Genomic DNA, 15,616 nt, shown 5'->3' on the forward strand with positions numbered 1-15,616 from the left:
ATATGCTAAAACGTCTGCTATACATTTACCAATAGGAGATTCTATCAAAAGAAGCTACATGAGAGATGGATTAGAATCCCTGTGTGTGTGTGTGTGTGTGTGTGTGTGTGTGTGTGTGTGTGTGTGTGTGTGTGTGTGTGTGTGTGTGTGTGTGTGTGTGTGTGTGTGTGTGTGTGTGTGTGTGTGTGTGTGTGTGTGTGTGTGTGTGTGTGCGTGTGTGTGTGTGCACACCCTGTGTGGGTGCGAGCGTGTGAGGAGAAAGAAGGCATGGGTAAGACAATCTCTTTTAAACCAGGAGGCAATAAATGGGAACGCCCCTGTCATAAATAGTTTTTGGTTAAAGGGAATCATTAGGAAGTGTTCAAACTCTTCCCGCAAACATTCCTATTTGCCAGTTAAATGGGCACAACAATTGACTACGAGAGTTGCAAACAACAGATGAAGAGCAGTCCTTGGCAGATTATATGATCAGGACGCTCAAACTGTGTCAAAGACAAATTTACTGCCGCTTGATCTTTCCTCCTCACAGGTCGACAACCCCATCAATCCAGGAGACTGGGTCTACATCGAGGTCATCAAAGGAAGGAACTGGGCCAGCCACGACGGGAGGGACCATTCCAAGTCTTGCTGACTACACATGTTGCACCCAAGGTTGCAGGACCCACAAATGCATTAACGACGACTGCTCTCCAGGAGGAAACTGGATGGGAGCTTTGGACATCACCGCTGTGTGCCAGGATGAGAGAGCCGTTTTCAAGGTGTAAGGGCTCTACTACCAACATGGCTGCACCATCGGACGGGACCTACTTCATTCAGTAGTTCAGAGGCACTGCCTCACCTGCATCCTATGAGTGCACGTGCCTGTTCAGTACGGATCATGGTTTTGTGGTCACAGGAGTTGTCCGATGCTGCCTGCCAACTGGACACGAGTGTGTGCGCCGGTGTGTGTGACAGACCTCACCTACAGACTACAACATCATCAGCTGACGAAAACACGGGCACATATACAACTTCTTAGACGTGACAGTTGTGATAATGATAATGAGACGTGGATTGCGTAGATGCTGTTCTGTTGAGCATGTATTACGGAAACTTGTTGATTTGACCATCGAAAATGCTTCACAAGTGATGGATACAATGATGTACTGTTTCTGTGTTTTTCTTTTTATTTTTTATTGATAGCATTCTGGTCGCCTGTGGCAACGGGGCCGTGTAAGAATTTTCCTGCTAATAACATCTGGCCAGCAGGTTTTTCGCTTACACAATAAGTTTGAGGTAATGCCTCATCTTGCTATCATTGTTTGTTGTTTTTATTTTTACCATTCTACTTTCTTCATTATACGTATATATGTTTTTTCTTCTTGCTTGTCTTTGTTGTTTGGGGTGACATAATCATATGATAAAACAGGAGGGAGATGTTAGGGTTTTCCAGGTTATCTTTATCGTAGGATTATGTTGGAATGCAACAGGTAATAAATACCTTACCTTGTCCTCCTTATCACAAGGTCGTAAAACATCCCCTGACATGTTTAGACTAGAGGGCAAGGGCTTTAGCCAGCCTACCCATACCCCCACTCTGTTCTTCCTAATAAATATGCCCTTGCAGGGAGGAGACTTTTAGATTTCATTCCTGTAGCGAGTGATCTCTCCACCTGCAGGTGTCTAAAAGAACTTGCCTTGTCTCCTGTGTGGTTCTTGCAAAATAAGTTGGAGTGAGCAAATCTCTAACAGTGATGCAGACTGGGCAGCTGACCAGAATGACCGGCGCAGTGCTCCTGGTTACTGCTTCAGTTTGTCTGAGCCTGGGGCTATTGTTTCTGTTAGAGATTTGCTCACTCCAACTTATTTTGCAAGAACCAAACAGAAGACAAGCAAGTTCTTTTAGACACCTGCAGGTGGAGAGTCCATTCGTCGCTGTCTGAACAGCGATTATCGAATGAAGTCTAAAAGTCTCCTCCCTGCAAGGGCATATTTATTAGGAGGAACAGAGTGGGGGTGGGAGTGGACAGGTTTGGTGAACCCCCGGCCTCTGATAAGATCAGAGCAGGGGGTGTTTTACACTATTGTGGGAAACAGAACAACTTTGATTGCTTCCCCTGCAGCTGGTCAATCAAGCAGAGGAAGCCACCACTTCATCTTACTCTGCATTGTGAGGGCCAGACGTGATTGATTTAATCATTACATTGTGAGGGCAAGACATGATTGATTTAATCATTACAGTCTACATTCCAACATAATCATAGGATCAAACTAACCTGAAAACCCTAACATCTCCCTCCTGATTTATCATATGATTATGCCACCCCAAACAACAACGATAAGCAAGAAAAAAAACATATATACGTATAATGAAGAAAGTAGAATGGTAAAAATAAAAACAACAAACAATGATAGCAACACTTTCCAGTGAAGATGAGGCATTACCTCAACACCCCAGATCAAACTTATTGTGTAAGCGAAAAACCTGCTGGCCAGATGTTATTAGCAGGAAAATTCTTACACGGCCCCTGTGCCACAGGCGACCAGAATGCTATCAATAAAAACAAAAAGAAAAACACAGAAACAGTATATCTGAGGGAAGAGCGCAAGGACAACTTTGTCTCCGACGGACCATACTTTATGGTCATCTGGAACGTTCGCACCCCAGACAGGGTCATGAGGGTCAAAGGTTGCAACTGCTCTGCGTCGAGTCCAGAAGAGTTGTGTGCTCCTGTCAGCTGATGATGTCATATCCTGTAGGTGTGGTCTGTCACCCACACTGGTGCACACACTCCTGTCCAGTTGGCGGGCAGCATCGGATAAACCACCTTGGATGTAACATGTGTAATTCACTCCAGCTGGTCTCTCTGTGTAGGCCACTTGTGGTATTGTTCGTCCTTTAACAGTCACATTGAGATTTGCCCAGAAGTGTTCATCATAGGCACCGTCTGCAAGTCCAGAGTGGGATGGGTCGGCATCACTGATTGTGACTGCTCGGCGTTGATATCCAACTCCTCCCATGGATGCCATACGTTTCGCTTCAGTGACATTCATTGCTCTGGCCTCCAAGCGAACTTGCGTGGAGGAAGGGGGGAGTTTCGAACACGCATAGCACGCCTCCTGTGTGTGAGCTCTCACAGTGAACCTGAGGGTTGTCCACCTGTGAGGGGGAGAGATCAGGCGGCAGTAAATTTGCATTGGACACATCTTTCAGTTTGAGCGTCCTGATTAGATAATCTGCCCAGGACTGCTCTTCATCTGTTGCTTGCAACTCTCGTAGTCAATTGTAGTGCCCATTTAACTGGCAAACAGGAGTTTTTTTTGTTTTTGTTTTTTTTTGTTTGTTTTTTGTTTTTTGTTTTTTTTTTTTGAAACAAGCTCTACAAAAAAAAAATGTTTGTTTTGTTTTGAAAATGTTTTGAATATGAATCAAATCCATATGTTGTATAAAGCTGACTGACCTGCCCCACTATCCCTCCTCTTGAGCCATGTGACGCGCACCATGGCTCAATATTGCAGCCCATTTGCATCGGTTCTTTGGTAGGGTAGGTCATTTATAGATGCCATTCTCTAATCTTCCCCCTGTTTTGACAACTAGTTTAGCAAGTAAATGGATGGCCTCCCCGAATGGGGAGCGACTCAGCTAGCAAATGATTAGACATTTTCACTTTGTTGTAGTTTCTTTAGTTACTTTTCAATCGTTTTCTCATTGTTTATCACAAGAATCTTAGAAATTTGAATACAAATCAAAACGTATGTTTTATTTTACTCAATTGTATGATTTAGAGAATCCATATGTAGTAAAGTTTTGTAGTACTACATATGATTTCATCATGATTTAGTTTGACTTTCTTTCCAAAACGCTTCTTAATTTCTCAGTTCACACATCTTCTACATGTGTTACTGGTTCTCCATTTTTTTTCTAGTTAATTATCAATCCAAAAGCTATGTGTTTCTTTCTAACATTCAACCTGCTCAAAATCATTCTTTCATCAAAGTCGCTCTACTAATTTTCCATAGTAGTCGCCAACGACTTCAACCATTCAACCTTTCATTCAGGCAATCATTCATCAATGCTCATCATATGTATCTCACACAGTCTCCAAAAAGGAGTCTTCCTATCACATCGGTCCCAATTCATCCAAGCTCACCACACAACACTCATATATCACTTTCAACTCAGGTTTCCTGGTAGAACAATCCACCAATTCAAAAAAAAAGACTTAACTAAACCACACAACTGGCAAATTAATCTGAATTTTTTTCTTTGTTTTTAAATTTGAAGAACTCAATCTCTCAGATTTAGCTTGCATTTAGAATTTTGCATAATCTTATAACACAACCAATCAATTATTCCTATTAAATGTAGCATTGCAAAATCTTAAATTCACAATTTAGCTTCTTCCAATTCCTGAAAGCATGTTCTGTCATTTTTTTTTTTTCCAAATTTCTCATGTGGGCTCGACACTTTACATGCACTAGTGTGGATTAGTTTCTGCTTGCAAACAGATTTCTTTTTCCTCTCATTTTTATCTTTCAAAATCATTTCTGTTCTGCGGTGCAAATTGGATAGACCACAGTCTAGCAATTTTTTTTATACTAAAACTTTAGCCAATGTTCATCATTTTAACATATACGCACACACATGCACAGCTCTCGCATGCAAAAGGTAGGTCTCAGCCACAATGATTCGTCACAGGCTGGCCATTTCCTGTGGTCGATCATGCGCTGGTCCCTCCCATGCACACGAGGACAGCACATTCTAATTTTATTTATTTATCTTCTAGAAGCAAGTTGCATTTCTTTACCACTTGAACTCTCAACGTCCTTTCTACTCCATACTTTTTCTTCCACTTCGGCATATATTGCATACAATTAAGAAATCTACTTGCCATGAACTTCTCGTTTTAAAGAAGAGCAGAGCAAGAGATTTACCGTTTTTATTTCCCATATTAATTCTAGTAGTTTTGGGTTATACAATCTCTTTGTCTCAAAAATATTATTATTATTATTATTACTATTATTACTTATTTATTTATTTAACTATTGCTTTGAGGATCCTCAATGCAGGTTTAAATTGACCTTTCAACAAATTACTAGCCTGTATTATTGCCGTGGATCAATGCTAGAACTGCTTTTTTATCAATTTATCCTACCAGTCACACACTCAATCACACTAACTCCAGCGCTTTTTTTAGGCCTATCCAGGGATGGGTGTAAAACCCTCCCAAACAGCTTTGGAAAAACGGACAAAAGAAAAAATCTACGCCCTTCTTCAATTAAGAAAAAGAAGCTCTGTTTTTCTTAGCCCGTTTCTTCCACTGGGACTTGAACCCAAGCTATTCTTTGGCTTGGAAAAACATACAAAGAAAAATCTACGCCCTTCTTTGATTAACAAAAAAGAAGCTCCGTGTTTCTTAGCACGTTCCTTCCACTGGGACTTTAACCCAAGCCAGATCCCTCAGCTCGGAAAAACAGACCAAGAAGAGTCTACACACTTCTTCGATGAACGAAAAAGAAGCTCTGCCTTTCTTAGCCTGTTTCTTCCACTGGGACTTGAACCCAAGCTATCTCCCGTGCACCTCTATGTGTTACGCGTTTAACAACACAACACAATTTCAAGAACTTACTTGTCCCCTGGTTCGTTGCACTGCCGGGTCCCGTCAATCCACCTCTGTCAGACGAAGGCAGACCTAAGATGCTGGCCCAGCGAAGAATTTCCTTCCCAGGTCTTTCTTTACCAGGTCCGGCTAGTGGACGCTGGCCCGTCGACGGTGTACAGCGCGTCGTCCTCCGTCAGCCAGATGATGGGTATGAGGGTCCCGGGTTTCGGCACCAAAATGTTAGAGATTTGCTCACTCCAACTTATTTTGCAAGAACCAAACAGAAGACAAGCAAGTTCTTTTAGACACCTGCAGGTGGAGAGTCCATTCGTCGCTGTCTGAACAGCGATTATCGAATGAAGTCTAAAAGTCTCCTCCCTGCAAGGGCATATTTATTAGGAGGAACAGAGTGGGGGTGGGAGTGGACAGGTTTGGTGAACCCCCGGCCTCTGATAAGATCAGAGCAGGGGGTGTTTTACACTATTGTGGGAAACAGAACAACTTTGATTGCTTCCCCTGCAGCTGGTCAATCAAGCAGAGGAAGCAACCACTTCATCTTACTCTGCATTGTGAGGGCCAGACGTGATTGATTTAATCATTACATTGTGAGGGCAAGACATGATTGATTTAATCATTACAGTCTACATTCCAACATAATCATAGGATCAAACTAACCTGAAAACCCTAACAGTTTCCTTGAAACCTAAGAAGCAGCCCACAGTCGCCTTATCTACATGTGAGGCCAAATACATGGCTCTGTCTTCAACAACTCAAGAAAGCTTATATTTGGTGAACCTATTGAAAGGAATGGACAATACTTTGAACTTTATCTATGACTGTTTTTAAGGGCAATCAGGGTGCTATTGCTCTCTCCACAAACCCTGTGTCGACAGCAATGCAAACATATTGACATCAGATACCATTTTGTTTGCTCTGTTATTTCAAAAGGCAAAATTTCTTCTTCTTTACTGCCCTATGGGTGATATGGTGGCCGATGTTTTTACTAAGCCTGTTGCTAAGGTCAGGATGGACAAATTTGTATGTTTTCTATTTGGTAACTGAACTATGGACTTGGGAGATTGAAATGTGCACTGTATACCATATGTTTGTGTGTCAATTAAGGAACAAGTGGGGGTGTTGCTATGTCATGTCCCTAAATGACCCTGTGACCCAGTGAGTGTGCACGTGGTAACACACCAGTATGCAATCAATAAATGGCAGCAGCTCATTCACAAAGGTGATCACATGCAGGCCAAACCAAATTGATGTCTCCGCGTTATATTTGTCCTCTGTCTTCATCCGGCTGCACCAGCTCTTACCGCGATGGCTGCGCCAACAATAGCTCATGTATTGACAGTCTATGTTGTCTTATAAAAAAGCATTTAGATTTTTGCGGCTCCAGACAGGGTTTTTTTTGGGGGGGGAGGTGGCTTGATATGGCTCTTTGAACATTTTGTGTTACCGACCCCTGATCTAGGCGATCAAAGGCACGCTCCAGACAGACAGGTCTGCCAGGGAGTTAACCCAGAATGAAGCCAAACAGTACCACATCCATCAAGGTTTTGTGGTCTGCTACAGAATGTGCACAAAATCAGAGCAAAATTTTAAAGAAAATGACCAGAGAACAGCGGCAGCAAGTCGTGCCAGCGTTCGCTCAGATCCGATTCACTCCAATATATTTACTGTTACAGTCAAACCTCGGTTTTGGAATGTCCCGGTTCTCGAACAAATTGGAATTCGAATGAAAAATTCGAGCTTTTTTTTGGTTCGGTTGTCGAACAAAATTCGGAGGACGAACCTCGCGAGATGAGGCGAAAGGACCCGAGAAAACCGGACTGCATGGCCCGGATGCCGACTGACTCCGTTCGTTATTGTATTTTCGTTACTTTGAGGATTGTATTAACCCCTAATCATGCCTCCAAAGATAGCAAGTGGGAGCAGTAAAGCCATCCTAAAACACAAAGATGCTCTTAAAGCAATGCGACAGTGTGCATGCTGCGGTTGCGCGATCGGACCAAATTAAGCTCCCTGCGCACTGAGGTCCATTTAAATTTTGGAAAGTACATCAGGACTTTAAAAATATTTTATAAATTTCAGCGACGGCTCTGTCACAATAATGCGACCAGCGCGGTGCAGTTGCGCGGTCGACGGTGCCCTACGGTTGCACGTTCGGTGGTGCGCTGCAGTTGCGCGATCGGACAAAAATGCGCAAATGAAAAAATGCTTAGAAAAGGCGTTTTTTTTTTTTAGTCTTGGAACAGATAAATTTTTTTTCTATTATTTGTAATGGGAAAAATAGATTCGGAATTCGACCGATTCACTTCTCGAACCGCCTTCTGGAACGGATTGTGCCGCGCTGAGACGGCGCTGCGCCAAGTTGGCACTGCGCTGAGACGGCGGAGAGGGCGCCGCAATGGCGCTACGAGGGTGCTGCAAAGGGCGCCGTGAGGGTGCCGCGAGGTTGCACCAAAGGGGCAGCGCCCTCATGGCACAGTGCCCTCATGGCACAGTGCCCTCTTGCCGCGTTGTCCTCTCGGCGCAGCGCCAATTCGGCGCAGCGCCCTATCGGTGCGGCGCCCTGTTGGCGGAGCACGCGGACCCCTCTTGGCACTGCGTCCTCTCGGCGCCAAGAGAGAGCGCGAGCGTGCTTCGCCGAGACGGCGCTGCAAGGGCGCCATGAGGGTGCTGCAAAGGGCGCCGTAAGGGTGCCGCGAGGGCGGCCCAAAGGGGAGGCGCCCTCATGGTGCAGTACCCACATGGCGTAGTCCTCTCGGCGCAGCGGCAACTCGGCACGTCACCCTGTCGGCGTAGCGTGCGGGCCATTTTCGCGCAGCGCACGCGCCCTCTCGGCGCAGGGGCCTCTTGACACGAAATCCTCTCGGCGCCGGTGGAGAGGGTGCCGCAAGGGCGCCACGAGGGCGCTGCAAAGGGTTCCGTGAGGGCACCACGAGGGCGGACCAAAGGGGCGGTGCCCTCATGGCGCAGCACCCTCATGGCGCGTAGTCCTCTCTGCGCAGCGCCGACTCACATGGGCCCTTTTGGCGCAGCGCGCGCACCATCTCAGCGCAGGACCCTCTTGGCACTGCGTCCTCTCGGTGCCGAGAGGGCGCGAGCGTGTGCTGCACCGAGACGGCGCTGCGCCGAGTTGGCGCTGTGCCGAGACAGTGGAGAGGCCGCCGCAAGGGCATCACAAGGGTGCCGTTAGGGCGCCGAGAGGTTGCCGCACCGAGAAGGCGCGCGCTGAACCGAGAGGGCACAAGCGCTAAGGGAGCTTCGCGCACCGTGCCAGCAGGATGGGCCGAGGGTATGACGCGCCGAGAGGGCGCCGCGTTGAGAGTGTACAGCGCCGAGAGAGTGCTGCGTCGCGCCAAGAGAAAGCTGTGTTGCGCCGAGAGAGTGCCGCGAGGATGCAGAAAGGTCGCCGCGCCGAGAGGGCGCTGTGTTGCGCCGCACCGAGAGAGCTCCGTGCAGATAGGGCGCCGCGCCATGGCGAAAGTGTGCGGTACGGCGCCGCGAGGTCAGAAGGCACCCTCTCAGGGCAGTGCCTTCTAGGCGCAGTGGTCTCTCGGCGCAGTGCCCTCTCGGTACAGCGTGCAGGCCCTCTCGACGCGGCGCCCTTCCTATCGTCGCGACAACTTCTTGGCGTGGAGCTCTCTGGGTGCAGTTTTTTCTCGGTGCCCTCACGCTGCCCTCGAGGCGCGGCACCCTCGAGGCGCGGCTGACTCCAGGGATGAAAACGGCAAGTGTGAAAAACCACTGAAAAGTAGCTGGGGTTTGGGGCCCGCATGACCCCATTGGGGAGCCGCATGACTCCATTGTGGAGTCAACTGGACAATGTTCCATGCCTACATTGATGAGGCAGCCGACCGGAGGTGTGGCCGTAAGGTAGTCGGTGCCTGTCATAGCGACAATCCCCGAACCCGCTGGTGGAACTTGGCAGTAAGGGATGCCGTCAAGCTGAAGAAGGAGTCCTATCAGGCCGTTTTGGCCTGTGGGACTCCGGAGGCAGCCGACAGGTACCGGTTGGCAAAGCGGAACGCGGCTTCGGCAGTTGCTGAGGCGTGGGAGGAGTTTGGCGAGGCCATGGAGAACAACTCCCGTATGGCTTCGAGGATGTTCTGGTCCACCATCCGGCGTCTCAGGAGGGGGAAGCAGTGCACCGTCAAAACTGTTTACAGTGGAGATGGCGTGCTGCTGACCTCAACTTGCGACGTCGTGAATCAGAGGAGAGAATACTTCGAAGACCTCCTCAATTCCACCAACACGCCTTCCATTGTGGAAGCAGGGCCTGGAGACTCTGAGGTGGACGCACCAATCTCTGTGGTCGAAGTCACTGGGGTAGTTAAAAAAACTCCCCGGCGCAAGTAGATCCGTCTGGAGTTTTTAAAGGCTCTGGATGTTGTGGGGCTGTCAGGGCGGACACGCCTCTACAGCATTACGTGGACATCGGGGACGGTGCAACTGGATTGGCAGACTGGGGTGGTGGTTACCCTCTTTGAGAAGGAGGACCAAAGGGTGTGGACCAACTACAGAGGAAACACTCCTCAGCCTCCCTGGTAAGGTCTATTCAGGGGTGCTGGAGAAGAGGGTCCGTCGAATCACGGATTCAGGAGGAGCAGTGGGGTTTTCGTCCTGGCCGTGCAGCAGTGGACCAGCTCTATACCCTCGGCAGGATGCTCGAGGGTGCATGGGAGTTCGCTCAAGGCGAGAAGGCGTTCGACCGTGTCTCTGGGAAAGTTCGACGGAGGGTGCGTCGAGAGTTGGGGGTGCCGAGCCAACTTATAAGGGCGGTTCGGTCCCTGTATCATCGATGTGGAGTTTGGTCCGCATTTTCGGCAGTAAGTCGGATTCGTTCCAGTGAGGGTTGGACTCCGCCAAGGCTGCCATTTGTAACCGATTCTGCTCATAATTTTTATGGACAGAATTTCTAGGCGCAGCCGAGGTGTTGAGGGCGTCCGGTTTGAGGACCCCAGCATTGCGTCTCTGCTTTTTGCAGACAACGTGATGCTGTTAGCTTCTTCAAGTTGTGATCTCCAGCTCTCACTGGAGCGGTTCGCAGCCGAAGTGTGAAGCGTTAGGGATGAGGTTCAGCACCTCCAAATCTTAGTGCATCGTCCTCAGTCAGAGAAGGTAGGAATGCCTTCTTCGTATCGGGGATGAGATCCTGCCCCAAGTGGAGGAGTTCAAGTATCTTGGGGAATTGTTCACGAGCAAGGGCAGGATCGAGCGTGAGATCGAAGGGCTGATCGGTGCAGTCGGCTGTCGGCTGTAATGTACCGGTCCGTCGTGGTGAAGAGAGAGAGAGCTGAGCCAAAAGGCAAAGCACTCAATTTACCGGTCAATCGATACTCCTGCTCTCACATATGGTCACGAGCTATGGGTCGTGACCGAAAGAATAAGATCCCGGATGCAAGCGGCCAAGATGTGTTTCCTCTGCAGGGTGTCCGGGCTCTCCCTTAGATATAGGGTGAGAAGCTCGGTCATCCGGGAGAGACTCTGAGTAGAGCCACTGCTCCTCCACATTGAAAGGAGCCAGATGAGGTGGCTCGGGCATATCATCAGGATGCCTCCTGGGGAGATGTTCCGGGCATGTCCCACCGGCAGGGGACCCCGTGGACACCCCAGGACGCGCTGGAGAGACTATGTCTCTCAGCTGGCCTGGGAACGCCTTGGAATCCCCAGGGATGAGCTGGACGAAGTGGCTGCCCCCGTGACCTGACCCCAGATAAGCGGAAAAAGATGGATGGATGGATGGATGGATGGATGGATGGATGGATGGATGGATGGATGGATGGATGGATGGATGGATGGATGGATGGATGGATGGATGGATGGATGGATGGATGGATGGATGGATGGATGGATGGATGGATGGATGGATGGTCGGATGGAAACTGTTGATATTTTGCAACATATATATACAACCACATATCTTGTTATCAAAGAACACTCATATTACCTACCTTTTTTAAATGATTTATGAAAGATAAATTATAAAGTTATAGTTAGCATAAAAATCAAAACATGACAAAATATAAAAACTGAAGTACCTTACCACAGTTGTACTAAGTTCAATTTGTCTTCACTTATAGATTAGTTGACTGGTTCTTTTGTCACAGACAAATCGTTTAGGTAGTTTTACTTACCTTACATGTTTTGGCGTGTATTTTCAACTTCATCAGAGTGTCACTGGTGTAGGTGTCTATCAGTTGATGAATGAAGGCATGGCTCACCTGTCAGATTTGATAGGTGAGTCATGCCCTCTCCTGTCCGTTCACCCCTCCAGAATACTGCTCCAGGTGGTAGAGAGCATGAAAGCTCCCTCGTCCGTGTTGATGGTCCTCGGGCCCCGCTTGCGGATCTCGATGGCCTCCCTGATCCAACTCTGATGTTTGTTTTCTTCGGTACGAATGACTCTGATCTACTCTCAGTCCCTTATGTGATTTTCTTTTTTGCAATGGTCGGTGATGGCTGACTTGTAGTGTTCCTGTTATGCTTGTTCTTTTTTTCCCTCGTTTGTCTTGTTGCTGTCTCCTTCTCACACTCCTTCTTGTGTTCGTTTTTTCTTGTAGTAAAGTTCCTCCCGGTCTCCCCGATGTATGATTTATTGCGTAATTTGCATGGGATCTTGTATATGGAGTTGCATTTATTTTCCGGGTGTATTCTGTCCTTTGGATAAACCAGTATCTGACGGAGGGTTGTGTGTGGTTTGACCGGGATGCTTATGTTGTGTTTTCTCATGGCTCTTTGGATGCGTTCCGTAACCCCTCACGTACGGCAACGTCATCATTCCTCTGTGTTCTAGGGTACTTGTTTGTTTTTTCTTTCCCCCCTGTGTTGTGTTGTTTTTGTTTTTGACCTTGTTGTCTTGTTGCTGTCTCCTTGTCACACTCCTTCTTGTGTTCGTTTTTTCTTGTAGTAATGTTCCTCCCGGTCTCCCCGATGTATGATTTATTACATAATTTGCATGGGATCTCGTATATGGAGTTGCATTTATTTTCTGGGTGTATTTGGTCCTTTGGATGAACCAGTATCTGTTGTGTGTGGTTTGACCCGGGTGTTTATGTTGTGTTTTCTCATGGCTCTTTGGATGCGTTCCGTAACCCCTCACGTACGGCAACATCACCATTCCTCTGTGTTCTAGGGTACTTGTTTGTTTTTTCTTTCCCCCCTGTGTTGTGTTGTTTTTGTTTTTGACCTGTCCTTCACTTTTAGTTATTGCCACTGTGGATACTGACACCTTTTAAGTTCGTATTGTATGTGTTTTTCTTCCTGTGTTCTGTCATCCTGGTCCGTGATTATTGTTGTATGTTCATGTAATGTTCTTTTTTTTTCTTCTTCTTCTTTTTAAAGTCCACTTTAAAACTACTCCGCTGGGTAGGACTGGATTCTCAATATGGCTTTCTTCCACTGGAGGTGGTCCATGGCCAGCGGGTGAAATGCCATACTGAGAATATTTTTGGAGCCAAGGTTTTTACAGTCGGATGCCCTTTCTGACACCAACCCAAGGGGAAATTGATTTTCTGTAGGGGTTGACTCCCTTAGCCCAATTCCAACCCTTAATGCTGAGTGCCAAGCAGGGAGGCAATGGGTCCCATTTTTATAGTCTTTGGTATGACCCGGCCGGGGTTTGAACCCACAACCTTCCAGTCTCAGGGCGGACACTCTACTACTAGGCCACTGAGCTGTTCTGAATACTGGTATCTTGTGGATAGTGGGGTGTTCAGATGGCCAGGGCAGGTATTAGTCGGTATGTGGGGGTTTTCTGTGTACTTTTATTTTTATATCTCCGTTGTCTGTGTGGTGTATGTTTATGTCCGGGAAGGCTATGGATTGATCCGTTTCCTCTTCGTGAGTAAATTTTATGTTGCCAGTGGTGTCTATGATGTTGAGATGGTATGTGAGGTGCTGTGTATGTCCTGTTTCCACTTTTTCCAGATTGCAGTCTACGTAGCGTTCCCATAGTGTGGGTCTGTATTCATCCGGGACTGTTGAGAGTGCTTTCTGTTGCGGGTCCTCCATGAAAAAACTGCACATGGTGGCAGACTGTGGGTCTCCCATGGGGAATCCTTCTTTCTGTCTGTAAATTGTGTTTCTGAATTGGAAGTACAGTGAAGCCTCGGTTTTCGAACGTCCCGGTTCTCGAATAAATCGGTATTCAAACAAAAAATTCGAGATTTTTTTACTTCGGATGTTGGACAAAATTCCGTTGTCGAACCTCGTGAGATGAGTTGAGAGGACCCGCATGCCAACTGACTCCGTTCGTTATTACATTCTCGTTACTCTGAGGATTGCATCAACTCTAATCATGCCTCCAAAGGAAGCAAGTGGAAGCAGTAAAGCGATCCTAAAATACAAAGACGCTCCTAAAGCAATGCGACAGTGAGCACTCGGCGCGCTGCGGTTCCGCGATCGGACCAAATTAAGCTCCCTGCGCACTGAGGTCCACTTTAATTTTGGAAAGTCCATTAGGACTTTAAAAATATTTTCTAAATTTTAGCAATCGCTCTGTCACAATAATGCAACCAGCGCGGTGCGGTTGCACGGTAGGCGGCGCGCTACGGTTGTGCGTTAGGCGGTGCGCTGCAGTTGCGCGATCGGACAAAATTAAGCTGCCTGCGTACTGAGGTCCACTTAAATTTTGGAAAGTACATCAGGACTTTAAAAATATTTTCTAAATTTCAGCGACGGCTCTTTCACAATAATGCGACCAGCGCGGTGCAGTTGCGCAGTCGGCGACGCGCTACGGTTCCCATCTCACCCGCAAGGCGACCACGATTGTGAGTGATGTGAGTCACCCCGCTCACTCTTTGTTTGATCTTCTGCCCTGCGCTCCCGGACCGCCAGACTCACCAACAGCTTCATTCTCCAGGCTGTTAGGATCCTGAACTCTCTTCCCCCTTCTGCATAGCGTCCTGTACTTTTTGCGCTATATTCTGACTGTCTGCTGTATGCACACTTGCTCCATTTTTGCTCCTCTTATTTATTGTGTTATTTGTTTATTTATTGTTTATTCGTCACTGTTATTTATTCATTGTTTGTGCCTTCTTGTTTTATTTTCTTGTGTTGTTTACTTGTATGTACATTGTGAACTATGTCTTGTCACCGTGGGATTGTGGGAACGTAATTTTGATCTCTTTGTGTCTTGGCATGTGAAGAAATTGACATTAAAGCAGACATTAACTTTTTTTTTTTACTTTGCAGTTGCACGATCGGACAAAAATGCCCAAATGAAAAAATGCTTAAAAAAGACGGGGGGGGTTCTTTGCTCGTAACGGATTTTTTTTTACCCATTATTTGTAATGGGAAAACATGATTCGGAATTCGAACGATTCACTTCTCGAACAGCCTTCTGGAACGGATAGTGGTCAAAAACCGAGGCTCTACTGTATGTGGAAGTGGCAATGAAATGGAGTAGCTGAATGATGTCCTGGACTGTTAGATTTGTACGCTTTTTGAGTGTCCTGTCTACTAATAATCTGTCATGCACTATGTTTATGGTGGCCTGTGTGGGTGTTTTGTGAAGAGTGAAATAATCTCATGTGATATGAACATTTCATCTTTTTGTACTTTTATGTGGGTGAGTTCTGTGGTGGGATGTTTTGACTATTTGCAATGATGATCTGAGTCCCAGTAATGGTTTTATTATTTCTGTGAGTGATTTTGAAAGGTTGTATGTAACTGATCCTATGCTGTCTACAATGGGGCGAAGAGGTGTACCTAGTTTATGGATTTTATGCATACCGTAGATCCTGGGAATGATGTTTGCTGTGGGTACTAAGTGATTGTATGACTGTTTTTGTATTTTATTTTGTAATGGTTATGGAGTAATGGTTTAAGTCACAAGTCTCAAACTCAAGGCCCGGGGGCCAGATTTGGCCCACCACATCATTTTATGTGGCCCACAAAGACAAATTGTGCATTAAATTCGTGTCATTACTAGAATTGCAAGTTGTCTTCACTTTTAATAATATCTTTTTTATTTTTTATATTTGACCAGTTTTTACTTGTCTGATTTGAAAACGAGTTATTTG

General features: G+C 46.7%; 1 long non-coding RNA gene across 2 annotated transcripts; it reads right to left on the minus strand.

Moving 5' to 3' along the window:
* Positions 1-1,876: 1,876 nt before the first annotated feature.
* LOC137839785 (uncharacterized) lies at positions 1,877-6,277 on the minus strand. 2 transcript variants are annotated; one of them, XR_011086019.1, is made up of 2 exons: positions 6,258-6,277; positions 1,877-3,139 (listed from the first exon to the last, which is right to left on the minus strand). It is a non-coding gene; the product is annotated as an uncharacterized lncRNA (long non-coding RNA). The 2 variants fall into 2 exon arrangements; XR_011086018.1 differs by having other exon boundaries at positions 5,610-6,271.
* Between the last annotated feature and the right edge of the window lie 9,339 nt (positions 6,278-15,616).

Source organism: Syngnathus scovelli, chromosome 20 (assembly GCF_024217435.2).
Source record: "Syngnathus scovelli strain Florida chromosome 20, RoL_Ssco_1.2, whole genome shotgun sequence".
In the NCBI taxonomy this organism is placed as follows: domain Eukaryota; kingdom Metazoa; phylum Chordata; class Actinopteri; order Syngnathiformes; family Syngnathidae; genus Syngnathus; species Syngnathus scovelli.